Consider the following 15,048-nt stretch of genomic DNA (forward strand, 5'->3'; position numbering starts at 1 on the left):
CGCACCACAGAATAACAGCCGCAGGTCGCACCACAGAATAACAGCCGCAGGTCGCACCACAGAATAACAGCCGCTGGTCGCACCACAGAATAACAGCCGCAGGTTGCACCACATAATAACTGCCGCAGGTCGCACCACATAATAGCCGCAGGTCGCACCACATAAGTACAGCCGCAGGTCGCACCACATAATGACAGCTGCAGGTCAAACCACTCAAGAGATGTATTGTGTTGGTACAGGTACATCAGTGACGTACCTGTAAGTAGGTATTGTGTCGGTACAGGTACAACAATGACGTACCTGTAAGTAGGTATTGTGTCGGTACAGGTACAACAGGCGGGGCAGGTAGCACAGTATGATGGTCACACGAGGATGGTAGGAACACAACTGTCAGAAGAGGCCCGCCAACGTCACTAATACAACGAGTGAGAGTGAGAGGCAACACGCCACTGGCAACGGAGGGTCACAACCCACCAATCATCTACCAAATACCAGCTCTCCAGCCAATCAGCGTGAAGGTCTCATCTGTGAGGGTCATGCATTGGCAGATAATGGTGTATGGGCATCAGTCTTCGAAGCTCTAGCTTATGAAGTGGAAAAATTACGATATATTCGGTCGTACTTCACTCTGCCGTGTCGAAAACAAGAGCTTCATGATTTTTTTTTTCATCTTGCTGTCTCTGTAGATGACGTCATATACTGTACACTTGATAACGTCTTATTGTACATTTGACGTCATATATTGCACATTTGATGACGTCAGATACTGGACCTGGCCAAGATATTATGAAAAATTACTTGAAATGTAACAGTAATTTTGTTATAGAAAAATACAAGCAACGTTACCTGTAATTTGCTGACACGCAACATATGAAAGCTTGGTTGAACTACACTGTGCATATGTGTGTGTCAGCATATCTTTATGAACGTTTTTATGTGACTTACTGTATACAATATGTACACATACAAGTCAAATTATCTTGCGAAATCACATATACAGCTATGTGATTTGACCTCAACAGCCGTTCATTCAGGTGTGTGTTTGTGTCATGGTGCTGCAACCCGGCACTAGGAGGGTGGGCGTGGTCTTTAACCCGTATGACTGTAACATAGTTACCCCCTCGTCCATGTGATTATAATATAGTTATTTCCTCGTCCATCTATATATCTATCTATATATATATATATATATATATATATATATATATATATATATATATATATATATATATATATATATATATATATATATATATATATATATATATATATATAATATTTTTTTTATGTAGATCCACAATGAAAACGTGGATAAGATAAGGAAAAAGGAACACCTTAGCTTTCGTCTTTGTTCAAGACATCTTCAGAGGCAACTGGATTACATGGACAGAGAGAGGCTTAAATATACAGGGTGACCTACTTTCCGGGAAAGTTGGTTATCTACTTTCCCGAAAAGTAGACAGAATTTTTACTTTTCGGGAAAGTAGATTATCGACTTTTCGGGGAAGTAGATTTTCGAATTTTGGGGGAAATATTACGTAATTTTGCGAAGTAGATTATCATAGAAAACGGGAAATTTGTATCATAAAAACTGGGAAATATCTACTTTCCGGGAAAGTTGGTTATCTACTTTCCCGAAAAGTAGATAGATTTTCTACTTTTCGGGAAAGTAGATTATCGACTTTTCGGGGAAGTAGATTTTCGAATTTTGGGGGAAATATTACCTAATTTTGCGAGGTAGATTATCATAGAAAACGGGAAATTTGTATCATAAAAACTGGGAAATATCTACTTTCCGGGAAAGTTGGTTATCTACTTTCCCGAAAAGTAGATAGATTTTCTACTTTTCGGGAAAGTAGATGATCGACTTTTCGGGGAAGTCGATTTTCGAATTTTGGGGGAAATATTACCTAATTTTGCGAAGTAGATTATCATAGAAAACGGTAAATTTGTATCATAAAAAATGGGAAATATCTACTTTCCGGGAAAGTTGGTTATCTACTTTCCCGAAAAGTAGATAGATTTTCTACTTTTCGGGAAAGTAGATTATCGACTTTTCGGGGAAGTAGATTTTCGAATTTTGGGGGAAATATTACCTAATTTAGCGAAGTAGATTATCATAGAAAACGGGAAATTTGTATCATAAAAAATGGGAAATATCTACTTTCCGGGAAAGTTGGTTATCTACTTTCCCGAAAAGTAGATAGCTTTTCTACTTTTCGGGAAAGTAGATTATCGACTTTTCGGGGAAGTAGATTTTCGAGTTTTGGGGGAAATATTACCTAATTTTGCGAAGTAGATTATCATAGAAAACGGGAAATTTGTATCATAAAAAATGGGAAATATCTACTTTCCGGGAAAGTTGGTTATCTACTTTCCCGAAAAGTAGATAGATTTTCTACTTTTTGGGAAAGTAGATTATCCACTTTTCGGGGAAGTAGATTTTCGAATTTTGGGGGAAATATTACCTAATTTTGCGAAGTAGATTATCATAGAAAACGGGAAATTTGTATCATAAAAATGGGAAATAACTACTTTCCGGGAAAGTTGGTTATCTACTTTCCCGAAAAGTAGATAGCTTTTCTACTTTTCGGGAAAGTAGATTATCGACTTTTCGGGGAAGTAGATTTTCGAATTTGGGGGGAAATATTACGTAATTTTGTAGACCACATACTACAGTAGCTCCAGCTCTGTAGACCACATACTACAGTACCACAAGCTCTGTAGACCACATACTTCAGTAGCATAGCGGGGAGTAGTCACCACCTGATGTGACGCTCAGAGGGATAATGGCGGCCGGGCGGCAAGGCACTCCGACCGCATGGAACCTGAGGTGACGGTAGAACGGGGAATACTGAGAAATAATGCCTGACGGGCGGTTATCACACCCCCTAACACATTCCTATTACACTTATATATCCGGCAAAGCTTTAAACTGTAATAACTTCTATATATAAACCTTAATTATAGGGCTATTACATTTTCGCCCCCCCCCCCCAGGCCCTGATGTGGGTCAGTGATCTATGCCCGGGTGGGCTAATCCCTGTTAAAAAAAAAAAAAAAAATTGCCCCACAAAAAAAAAACTTTTGGTTTTCGGAATTTTGGATAAAGGGTTGTCAACTGTACAGTATTTTCTTGTTTTTTTTAAGGGAAGGATAACTTTCACGTGTATATAATGACTAATGATTATGTCTTGCTTTACGTATTATGGTAATTAATATTAAAATATCTTGAGTATTTGCATTAAAGTATTATATTTTGTTTATTCTCACATTTTAAACATCAATCCACTCACTCATATCTTCCCTTATACAGTTCATGTGATGATCAATGCATTTCAAGAATTATTACATCTTATATTTTTACGTCAATATTCTTTTAAAATTGTCGGTAAATCTTATAACAAATTCTATTTAACTAATACTTATGTTTATGTAAATGTCCTGTTGTTGTGACTGCTGTATAAGTATAGGCTCCACATATATCAACAAGATGGTGGCACTAACATTGTGTTGATTAAATTATAAGTAAGGAAAATTTAATCAAGATTTGGATGGGACAGGCTGTGGTAGTTCATATACAGTACGTTGGGTTCAGGTCACGACTGTCTTATACATTTCCATGTAAATTTTAAATACTGATCCATATTTGATATTGAATGTATGAATGTTACAAATTTTGATATCTAATATGTAAAAGATGGCCACATAGGCCTAAAATCTATCCACTATGTAAAGAATAATACAGTACAGTAGTTATACATACAGTACAGAATTTCAGTGTAAGGAAACTACATTTTTCTGACTACTTTTGATGTTTATATTATTGAAAACTACATCTATTAGTATTCACATTTGAAAAAGGTTTAAAGAAATTGAATTTTGTTAGTTAGGGGGATATACCGGTACTGTATATATACTGTACCTGTGTATGTAAAGTATGTATCCCAGACCCACTAAATAAAAATAAGATCAATAACAATCCCTCAAGCCTTGCCTGCTATCAAAGTTTCCCTGTTAATGAAAATAGTAATCCTAAAGAAAGTAAATATAAATTCCAAAAAGTCTTGTCCCCATTACATTGAAAGACAATATTGTATCCTGCATTATGGGTTTAGAGTTCAGAGTGTCGTGTGGGTGTTGTGTCGGACCATACCTCTGCTTGCATTCCTGAGCTGGTGCATCAGTGGTGAAGAGTGAGCTAGCCATTCGTACCAGAAAGGTTTGTGGAAAGAAAGTGTTATGAGAATTTGTTGCACTGTACATATTAGATGTATTTTGTTAAATACATGAAGGTAATGTTTTCTCTTTTTGATGAATAAATTATTCTCAAGAATACCTAATTCAAAATAATAATATAATGTCCTGAATGGTATTTTTGAATTTGGCTTTTACAAGGAATTAGAAAAAGAGCACTGAACTGTAAAGAGGAGTAGCATTAAGAGCCACAGTCCTCCTCTAGCCAATTTACTGGTACTGTATATGCAATGAATAGATTATAATATGATCAATATGCAAGAGTTTCAGACTAGTCCTTGGGTAGTACTTATTACTGAGTTAATGAAAAATACTTGAAAGTCATTCATTTGCCTCACTGTGCAAAAGAGTGTGTATGGTAATAATTAATGTCCCCAATTGGGCTAATAATACATTTTTGTAAATTTGGGCTCCTCATTGGTGCCTTCCTTATATTGTCATGTTTCACCATAGATGGTCAATATGATTTGGTTATTTATCCTTGATGTTATCATTAAATGCTTACATTTGTTTGAGGAAAGGTTTGTGCTTTGTTTACAGCATTATGCATCATCACTGTTCCTCAAGTTCTAGGTATATGTGTGGATACCATCTAAAATATGCATTAATATACATTATGTATAAAATAACTTTGTTAAGTACTGTATCGTAAAACCTCTGCTAGCCTGAGGAATACGTGTACACAAGTTTGTGGTCACTGTTTTACCAGACGGGATAAGAAAAAATAAAGGAAATTTAAAGAAACTTGTGAATTATGTTTTGATTTTCACTGGGCTGGGCAGGAAGCCATCACCCATTACAGGTGTCGTCCAATGCTTAGTACAGTATCTTTATTAAATACAGTAGAAAAACAATTAATTGTTTCCCATTATTTGCAGCCATCTATCATCTTGTGGTCTGTAGTGCATCAAATTATTCCAGCTGGCTCAGCTGCATTCAAGCTGACAGGACTAGTAGGAATATTTTCGCCCAATTTTCTTTGAAAAAAAAAGTCCAGAAAAAGGAATACTGTACAGCATTTAGTTTTCTAGTTATCCAGCTAGCAAAGATTTTACTTGGAGACAAAGTTGTTTATATTAACCTGTATCAGAACAGTCCTTAAATTAGTTACTTTAAACATAAGTTGAACTTGATCCTTATTGATGTGAAAGCACATTGCAGTACACAGTATGAGTTTAATAAATGGTGCCTAAACAACAAAGGTGAGAGTTTAGCTCTTCAATCTTCTACGTAAATGACAAAATATACAGTACAGTACAGTACCTGTACTAAATTAAAGTACTCTACTGTGTGCCTGTCCAGGATAAAAGTCTGTATAAGTGAAGATGTTAAGAACTGAGGATCAGTCTTATGGTTATTGTCTCATAAATATAAAATTACTGATAAATTTAGTGAATATTAATTTTTGATCGTTTAATATGATGTGGCTGGAAATGTGTAAATACTCTCTTCATTCGTTATTACCCACAGCATTCACTCCTATAAGAGATGTGTTCTTCCAAAGTTGGGTGTATCTTATCGCTTCATACAATCTAACAAAACGTCCCTCCTGAAATATAACTATGCTGTACTGTGCTTCATATTTACATGCAGACACTTGCTTTCAGGATGTCCATTTCCCCCACTTTTATTTCAGCCCTCGCCTTATCCTTCCATCTGGGATATCCCCTCTCCCTACTTCTGTACTATGCTTCTACTCATCACTGGAACAGACCCTCTTCCTTATTTATGTTTTTCCTGTTCCTACTATCATGAACATGCTCTTCATTCTCGTCTATACAGTAATGTTGATTCAATAATTATCGTTGTACATCTCAATTATTGCCATTTTTATATGGAACTCTGCATACATTTAAATATTCCCACAATGTTCCTCAAAATGCTCAGACCAAATATAACTTTCTCAAAATAAGTACAGTAAAGTATCACAATAGATCAACATTAATGTAAAAGGATATCCATGAAATAGAAACATATTTTTTTATTCTATCTTAATGCAAACACATTCTATTATACATTAATGTACAGATTAAATAAATTATAAACTTTTGTTATTTTTAAAGTAGCCAAGAGTGCCAAGCCTCTGCAAATTTCCAGGAAGTAAAACATGAAAAAGGACTTGAGCAAACAACGATTCCATAAAATAACAAAATTAAATCAGATAATAACAATTATATTCCAAGTACTTATTATATATAATATTGAAGGAGATACAAAAACGAATTTACATTAATTTAGATATCATAAGCAATGTCAATCGACTATGCAGTAAAATACATCAAGCACAGGTAGTGGACATAAAGCACATACACATACCGACATGTTATTTATTATCACTCAACAAAAAGTCACAGATAATCAACCATATCTCTGTTGTTTACACAAAAAAAGATTCCTAGGTGAATTTTACTTTCTGACAAAAGGAAGGTTAATCCATTGACCATCCGCAGGCCATGTTTACCTGAGTTATACTCTCATTAAGCCCTGTTTTTCTTCATTTCAAAGTTAGGTTAAGCTTCTGTGCTGGCTTTTGGTATAAAATAAGTTTTCTTTCTTAGAATTTTGGTTTGACATCAAAACGACCTTCATTTTGCAATATAAACTACTAATAATAAAACACTGTGCAGACTAAGATTAGTGCAACAAAATTCACTTTCTGTTAATTAAATGAATCCTTCCCAGATTCATACCTGGACTATTTCAAAATGGTATCATTAGGTAGCGACCAGCTACACGTAAAGAGCAAAAACTGACCAAGGTGGTTTGCATGACTAGACCAGCATTCACTGAATCAGCAGAGCCAACATCGGTAACATGAAAACTTTCAAAAACCAATTTTCATTTAATTGATTACTTTTTTACTGTTTAAGACTGTCAACCCCACCAACCCAAACCCCTCATTCGTTTCCAGTTTAACACATATTCCCGAAATTTCACGTGAATTAAATAAAAGCTACACAACCGACAAAATTGGACCACAAGCTTTTTATGCAACATTCTGCGACGCCTTCAGGAGTCTGGCAGCCTCCTCCAAAGTGCATACAACATTTGATTAAACTTCATAAGGAAGCGCTATAGCCAGATGGTAGACTGTTGCTTGAGATCTTGTACTTATAGTTTCATATGAAACAGTTATTGACCTCAAAATATATCCACCAAACTTTGGTGCTGGTACAGACAGTACTACGACATCTTCCAAATAAGTACTTTTGCTCAGTGGAACAACCAAAGCTTGACTACGATGTTTGTAGGATGCAGACTGTTGCCACAGCCAGCTCCATTCCAACATAGCATATCCAAAGCCAAGCCTGAAAGTAGACAATTAATGCTTTGTTTTGCTGACTATTAGATGATATTTATTAACTATTGTTATATGTATTAGTTTTATTGTTGTTGAGCAACCAGTCGAGAAGTATGCTCCAAACGGATAAAGTCCCAAGTATCTGCTACCCTAACACTACATAAACCTATGTCAGTGACATTTGTCCAAATAATCCTTCGAAATTTGTTCCATATTCCTTTTCCTTTAATCAGGTAGGACCTGTGAATTCAGGCAAAAGTTTTGATGTACGCTCCGAAAATTCATTACTCTCTCCCATTTTGGAGTTACAGGCTTGAGTTTTTATTTTGCTTGCAGATCATTTCAGCACGCTGAGGCTGTTAAATGCTTTGCACTTTCATAAAATACTGTAAAACATTGATTTCATCTCAGCATAGTCATCCACTTGCATACAGGTGTGGGGTTCCTAAGAAGTTGACTCAGAGCAAGCATCAATACAAGCAACCAAAATTATAGTATGGCTATTTTCCTAAAAAGCTAATACCATCCATTGATGAATTTCATACGCTGCTTAAACTTCCCAGGAACTGTGCATCGGATTCACCACGCTCAAGAATCTCCAAAGAATTTTCACAATTTTATCAACGAACCCAATTGAGGGATGGATGCAGATTTTACAAAAAGGCCCTTGCCTAGTTCCACAGAAGCTATCCTAGAACATGCTAATGGGCGCTAATAGCAGAGCCCTAGGAGTACAATAATCCTATGGCATATAAGACACACTAATTTTTCCCTGAAAGGGCTAAAAAATCAGCCCAAGTCCTCATCTGTAAAGTGTCTCCGTAGCTAATAAATTGTAAATAAGTACTCCAGAAGGCTAAATTCTACCCTAACCCTAACTCCACAATTAAAATGGTTTTGCTTACTTTACACATCACCACTAAATAATTACGAATTAAAAAATAAAAGTCAATTTACAATTCATTATACTGATGATAACCCCTAGATACGCCGTATGCTCAACTCTGGAGAGGCATTAAAAACCATTTATGAACAAGCATTACTATCTATTAATACCAACAATACCCAACATTTATTTTTAAAAATCTAAAGACCTTATACAAATGAAAATTCTACAGATAACCCTATCACCATTAAACATAAATATTGTTAACATTAGAAAGGAAATAGGCCATTCGTGGGCCAAAGTCTGCTTTTAACTGGTATTTTCAGGTAGATATAGATACAAAGAAACTTTTTCATTGCATTCACAATCACACACCATCCTAAACATACAGATAAAAAATAAAAAAATAATTAAGTTTTTAAGAGACAAACATAAAGGAATATACTGCACACGAAAGTTAGCTGGCTCAGTGGGGAGAGCTGAAGATGGCTGGTGGTGTGTTGGTAGAGAACCCAATTTCATAAGTAACACAGAAATACACAAATGTGACTGTGTTAAAACTGCCATAAAGCTTTTATTTACTGGTTTGGCAACAGAGTATTTTAAGCCATGTACTTTCATTATTATTATTTCTCACATTTAACAATACTATGGATACATTATTTTTTTCTTAACACTCCCCTGGTAAATGGGGAGATTACGTCTTACTACCCTAATAATCCTTCCACCCATCAAATTCTCCTCCACGTAAACTACAGAGCCTAGTCCCTGTTTGTGTTCCTTTCAGCTGCCTTGCTTGTAGGTACTTGTAAATGGGTTTATTTAACTCAAGGTGGATAAGTCAAAGAACATAAAGAGGTCACCCTATGACCAGGCTCTATAATGAGCCTAACACTGCGTGGGCCTCAACATAAATTATCATTCTGAGCTCCAAACAGGATTTGTCTTCTATTTCAAGATAAAGCGCTTGGGGCTAAAACGCCTTAATGGGCTATTTATTAAATATTATAACAAAACTATATTTGTGTTAAAAGTCGGTGATTCGTCACAATCTTTACTCTATACCAGGCTGAGTTAGCCATACTGCACCTAGGTATAAACCACCAACGCCAGGCCTGCAGGGGCACATTTTGATGGAGGCCATTCATAATGTAGGCACACTAGAGCCACACACATAATGTAAATACAAATAGTATTATATTAACACAGTAAAAACCTTGAAATAAGAAATACAGGAAAAATAAGATAAGACAAAAATACATACAAATATGGGTAAATAAACACATATCTGAGCTAATATAAAACGATGATGTACCAATATTAATACCACACTATCAATTAATATATAAAATGCAATCCAACTGCACTAATTGTTCAACATTATCAGACAAACAGATTGATGGCTTAAATTCAATTACTGTCCAATTCAATCTCATCTTCCTTCCTTAGTACTGGAGGGTGTCAGTCAGCAGCACAAAGGAGAATGCAACATAAGCAGCTACAAGCCAACACGCCTGAGCTGGGAGGTGTGGGCAACAGTTCGAGAAGAAAAAGACACGGAGAATTCCGCAAGAGTCAACAAAAGATGGTTCTCGTGTGTTTAATCTCCCTGACCTAATAGTTATAATTAACGATTCCTCAACACACCCCCTTCCACGCAGGTGTTATCACTATCGTTAACAGTGACGGCCAATTGCTGCTATGTCCACCCAACTCCAAAAATTGTCCTTTCTGTAATTAATAAAAAAACCTATTGCCAGGCCAATACGCGGTCAGCAGAAAAACGCGGGCAAGGCCCGCAGACAAGCACTTTAAACCTGACCATATGGTCGAGGTTTGTATTGCAACATTATAAATAAGTATTTGCAGCCTCTCAGAACAATAGGGTAGACAATTAAAGTTTTATTCTGAGTCATTGTTGTGTTTTTATCAGAATTTGCTTTAGAATTTGCCAAGCGAAGCAAGTTGTCTTGGTATTGGTCTAGTTCATAATCTTCAATCAGCACTGCTGAACCACCTCTAAACTCAAAATTAGTATCAAACCACACCAATATACAGATCTAACGCAGCTCACCCACCAATCATTCCACAGAGCAACATGTCTGTTTGCACTGTACTGATACTACTAATAATAGTAGTTTCAGAAGTCTTGCCAGGTGCTGTAACAAAACAAACACGGTAACACATGATATACTGTTCATAATTCCACTCACCTATAGATCGACTCTGATTTTTCGACAAGAAATCATTAATTTATGATATACCAACATTTATAGGTCAACCCAAGTTTTTGAGGGTAATGGAACAACAAAACCTTCACCATAAAACACTACGCCTATAACTGAGGCAACGCCATTTCAAAAACACCGGCTCAACAAAATTGTTTAACAATACGACACTCATACACTGAAACGCGTAGTTTCAGCAAAATATTAAATATTTCAACTGATTCAGCAAATAATTGGAATAATATTGCAATACAAACAGTTTTTTTTAAAAGAAACTTATAATGGTAACATCTTTTTAACAACGAAAGAAAGCGGAAGTCGATTGTTTTCTTCGTGATTTTATCCCACTTTCCTATGTAATACGTACGTCATTTCAGCAAAAATATTACATTTCCATGAATGCATTATATCAAGCACAGTATGAATAGAATATCAATGTAATATAACAGTATTTTAACCAAAAACTATTAAAAAACGAGTAACATCTCTTGACCATCGGAAGGTTAGGTAAAGTCTTTTGTTTTCGTCATGTATTTTATCCTATTTTACATTAAAATACATCACGTTTCAGCAAAACTACTATTTATTTCCGAGAATATATTCATTCAGACACAGTTAAGGTAAAATATACGTGTGATGTAACAGTTTTTTAACTGAAAACGATTAAAAAAAACACGTGTAACGTCTAGCTGATACTCAACAGCTGGTCGTGCATACAATATGAGGTTGAGGTGGATTAACGGGTATTATATTAAGTTGAAATATCAAAAAGGTCTTTATTACCGGTATTTTTTGTAGATCAATGAGTACATACTGTGATACCGTATATGATATGATAAGTTAGCCTGTGCTAAGAACTTCAACATAGACTACTGAAAGCACGCTGTAAGGTAATTTAGCCTATTGTTGCTGCGCTTCAACTGCTGAAGGAACTGCACAGCTTTTCATTACTAATTGGTACATATTTTATGTTTTCATTGTTTACTGGCAGTAAATGGTATATATTTTTCATGTCTGAAGCTAAAAGTTGCTCCTCGCCCTTCCCATCATGCACGGATTCAACCTAACAAAACTATTACCCATGTAGAGGTCGACCCTCAATTTTTTGCCTAAAAATTTGGTTTTAAAAACTCGAACTAAACGCGAGTATATGCGGTACATAAAATATACATACAGTACATGGACCTACATAACTGATACAAAGGCTTTATACACCTAGCTAACTGAACACACTCAATTAACCTTATTACTGTACTAACTTATATAAGGATACACTGTACCAAGTTTGAAAAGTAAATTATTTTAAAATCTTCATCCATTTTAGCAAATTATTGAAAGCAATATACAGTACAGTTGTAGACTAGGAGTTCGGTACAAGTATTTGAACCAGAAAATCTTATAAAATATTCCATGTTGGCTAATTATTGAAGAATGCAATACAATATACTGTACAGTAGTGGACTACCAGTAGCTTTTAATATAATATGCAGCTACATTTTCTTGGACCTTTCAACACACAAGCCGAGATTGGAATTAAATATTTCAAACAATTACAAGAACTTGAATGACATAACTATTCAGTAATCAAAGTTGAAAATAATCATATTGTATTTTACAAACTTGAATGTCTTGGCAGTGTTAGCATGTGGAGTGTATACATTACCACCATTGATGAATAATATTTCACTTTCCACTGATGATGGTGGAGAAGAAAGTTGTTTGTTTGTAAGGAATGTTGCAAATATGTTCTTAATGGTTTTCAACTCATCTAAAGGATTCCAGCAACTATAATGTCAGGTATATGTCCATTTTAGCTCTGACAGTTGAAGTTGTTACTCATGTTTTTTTACTTTTAGAAGAACTTCTTGGAATTGATTTTGGTGCTGTAGACTGTGAACGATCTCTGTTACTAACTGATTTATCAAAATAATTGACACAGAAGCCATAAATTTTTACAAGACTCTGGTTTCTGCACAGGAATGTATAGTCACACCCTTCCTCCTCTTGTATAGCTGACCATGGCTCTCTATGAAATCTGTTCTTCATTGTTGCCTTAGTGACAGTACTGTACTGCCTAACCCAGAAAACTGAACACCTGCTGATGCTTTGGTTATGAACATTTGAAGTAACTTGATTTGAGGGGTTATCTTGTAACAGTGCATGGGCTTTTACTCATCATTCATGCCCTGCCTACTATTGGCAATTTATGATCATAGATATAGAAAAAATATATACAGTATTGTCTGGTTTTACGAGGTTAATTAAACCCGTGGAGGTCCGCGTATAAAGCAAAACGCGTAAATATAATAACAGAACATATGGGATTAATTGAAATAGAGACTGGGCTGACCACCAGACTACCCTTTTTTGGTTATCACCAACACAATACTGTACCTTGTAGTAAAAATATCTTAATTTTATGATGGTATGCACACAATTAATATTTAAGAGAAATATCAATAATATTAGGTTTTTTAACACTTACGTTAGTAGAAAAGATGGCAAGGTACATGGGGATGGGGGGTTGGTTCCGAGGCAGAGGGCAGATTATTGGCCCTCATCTGTATCTCTATCCACCACAGAGGCTAGCAGGGCCTCCGCGTCAAACCCCTCGAAGTCCATAATTTCACACTATCAATCACCGACTGGGCTGGCTGTAAAATAACGTGATGTTTCGTTGACGCCTAGCACATTAAAATTTTATAGGCCTGGTATTTCACTGTATATATTCTCGACACTTCGCAGCCGGCGATTTGTTCGCCTTTTGGCAAGGAGTATTTCATCTCTGCAAACTTGATGATTTCTTCACATCAGCATGTTTGTCTCTGCACCTAATGTTTCATTTGACATCATCATCTTCCAACATCTCGTCAGCAGTCACTCCCAGTAGTTGATTACCCTCCAGATGTCGTTATAGGTCTGCATCAGCCACACTTGGCGCAGCCTCTTGCATCTCCAAATGCCAGCAACAGAGACTGAGCCTCACCAGACACCGCTGGTTTCTGCCTCCCACCTGGGATACCCCTAAACAACATGCCAATAATGCTGGTGCTGAATAGCGTTGCCACAGATAGTTGCCCCATGCTCCACCAAGAAATCAACAGCCTTCTTCACATTAAACAGCTCTAGAACCAGCTTGACCCAAGACTTCATGGTCCGCCAAATCTTGTTCATGTTTTCGCCATCGGTGCCAATTTCTAGGTTCTGCAGTTCATCCTTGGTAAACAGGATGTCAAACCAGGAGCCGAAACTTTCATGGAGAAAGTACTTCTGCGTTAAAATCGACTCCTGATCCATGGGCTGGATTAACCACGAAAGGGAAGGGAAGACCACTTTTACGCTAGTTGGCGATCCAGTGTGCCAGCAGTCTCACAGTAAGCGTTGTTGAGAGCAAGAAAATGTTACAATGGCACATTAATTTCCACGCAGTCTTTCTTGGATATATCAGGAATGAGACAGTTGTCAAAACCAGGAGAGGGATAGATTCAGAGAACAACGGTACCTTTCCCTGAGTTAGCCAGAAGTGGACATTAACTTGCTCTGGCGTCCATATATTCTGTATGACAGGCTTGGTTGGCTTTGCGGGGATCGGCACAACTTCAGCTTTAGCAGTGCCTGAGGCATTGGTGGTGAACAGTACTGTACTGATGGCCTTCTGCATTTTGCCTCCCCCGACACTTATGGCAGACTCTGAAAGTTCACGAAGGTCTTAGATACGGTACTTCTTCCAGTAAACTCTGATTCATCCATATTGAACACTCTGGTCGTCTGCAGCACTGTCCTTCTCCATATACTTCCAGAATGGGGGAAAATTCATGCAGCCCCGGTCGGCACTTGTTCTTCTCCGACTTTCAAATATCTGTTATCTTGTTGCTTATTTAAACCCTACACCCAGGAAGCACTGAAGGGCTTCTGGGTTTCATGACCCCTATTTTCTTGCTACTGGCTTATATCTGCAGTGTCTAGTGTCATTCATGTTCTTTGATTGATGAATGAAGCAACAAACTCTCGGTTCAGCAGAGAAAATCATATTCTATGTGTTCATTGATTTTGCATCCTTTCTTGACTGCAGATCGTCGATCACCCACACCCATATTGTTCGGCCATCCACCTGCTCGCGTTTTTCTAACTCCTGAACGATCTTGTACTTAACCCTATAGCTTAAAAGCGTAGTCGCATCTTCTGGGCTTAGTGCCGCCAGGTAGTTCAGGGTTTCTCAGGGTGGTGGGGTCCGGGCGGAAGTCTTGTAGAAAGAAAAAAAACGGTTCCCGACCAGCGCTATGACGAAGAGTGAGGGTGGCAGGGTTGGCAAGGTTAGAAGACGACCAATCACAGCGCACTGTGGAAGGTGCGTGGGTGGTAAGGATACGTAATAA

The 15,048-nt window shown here is 36.8% G+C and overlaps 1 protein-coding gene across 1 annotated transcript in view; it reads right to left on the reverse strand.

The window, feature by feature from the left end:
• Positions 1 to 438, reverse strand: part of LOC121875158 — a 28,694-nt gene extending 28,256 nt beyond the window's left edge. The window contains exon 1 of the mRNA XM_042379590.1: positions 301 to 438. The gene's annotated coding sequence lies outside the window, so the exon portion shown is untranslated. The remainder of the gene's footprint in view (positions 1 to 300) is intronic.
• Between the last annotated feature and the right edge of the window lie 14,610 nt (positions 439 to 15,048).

Source organism: Homarus americanus, unplaced genomic scaffold (assembly GCF_018991925.1).
Source record: "Homarus americanus isolate GMGI-L3 unplaced genomic scaffold, GMGI_Hamer_2.0 scaffold36970, whole genome shotgun sequence".
Classification (NCBI taxonomy): domain Eukaryota; kingdom Metazoa; phylum Arthropoda; class Malacostraca; order Decapoda; family Nephropidae; genus Homarus; species Homarus americanus.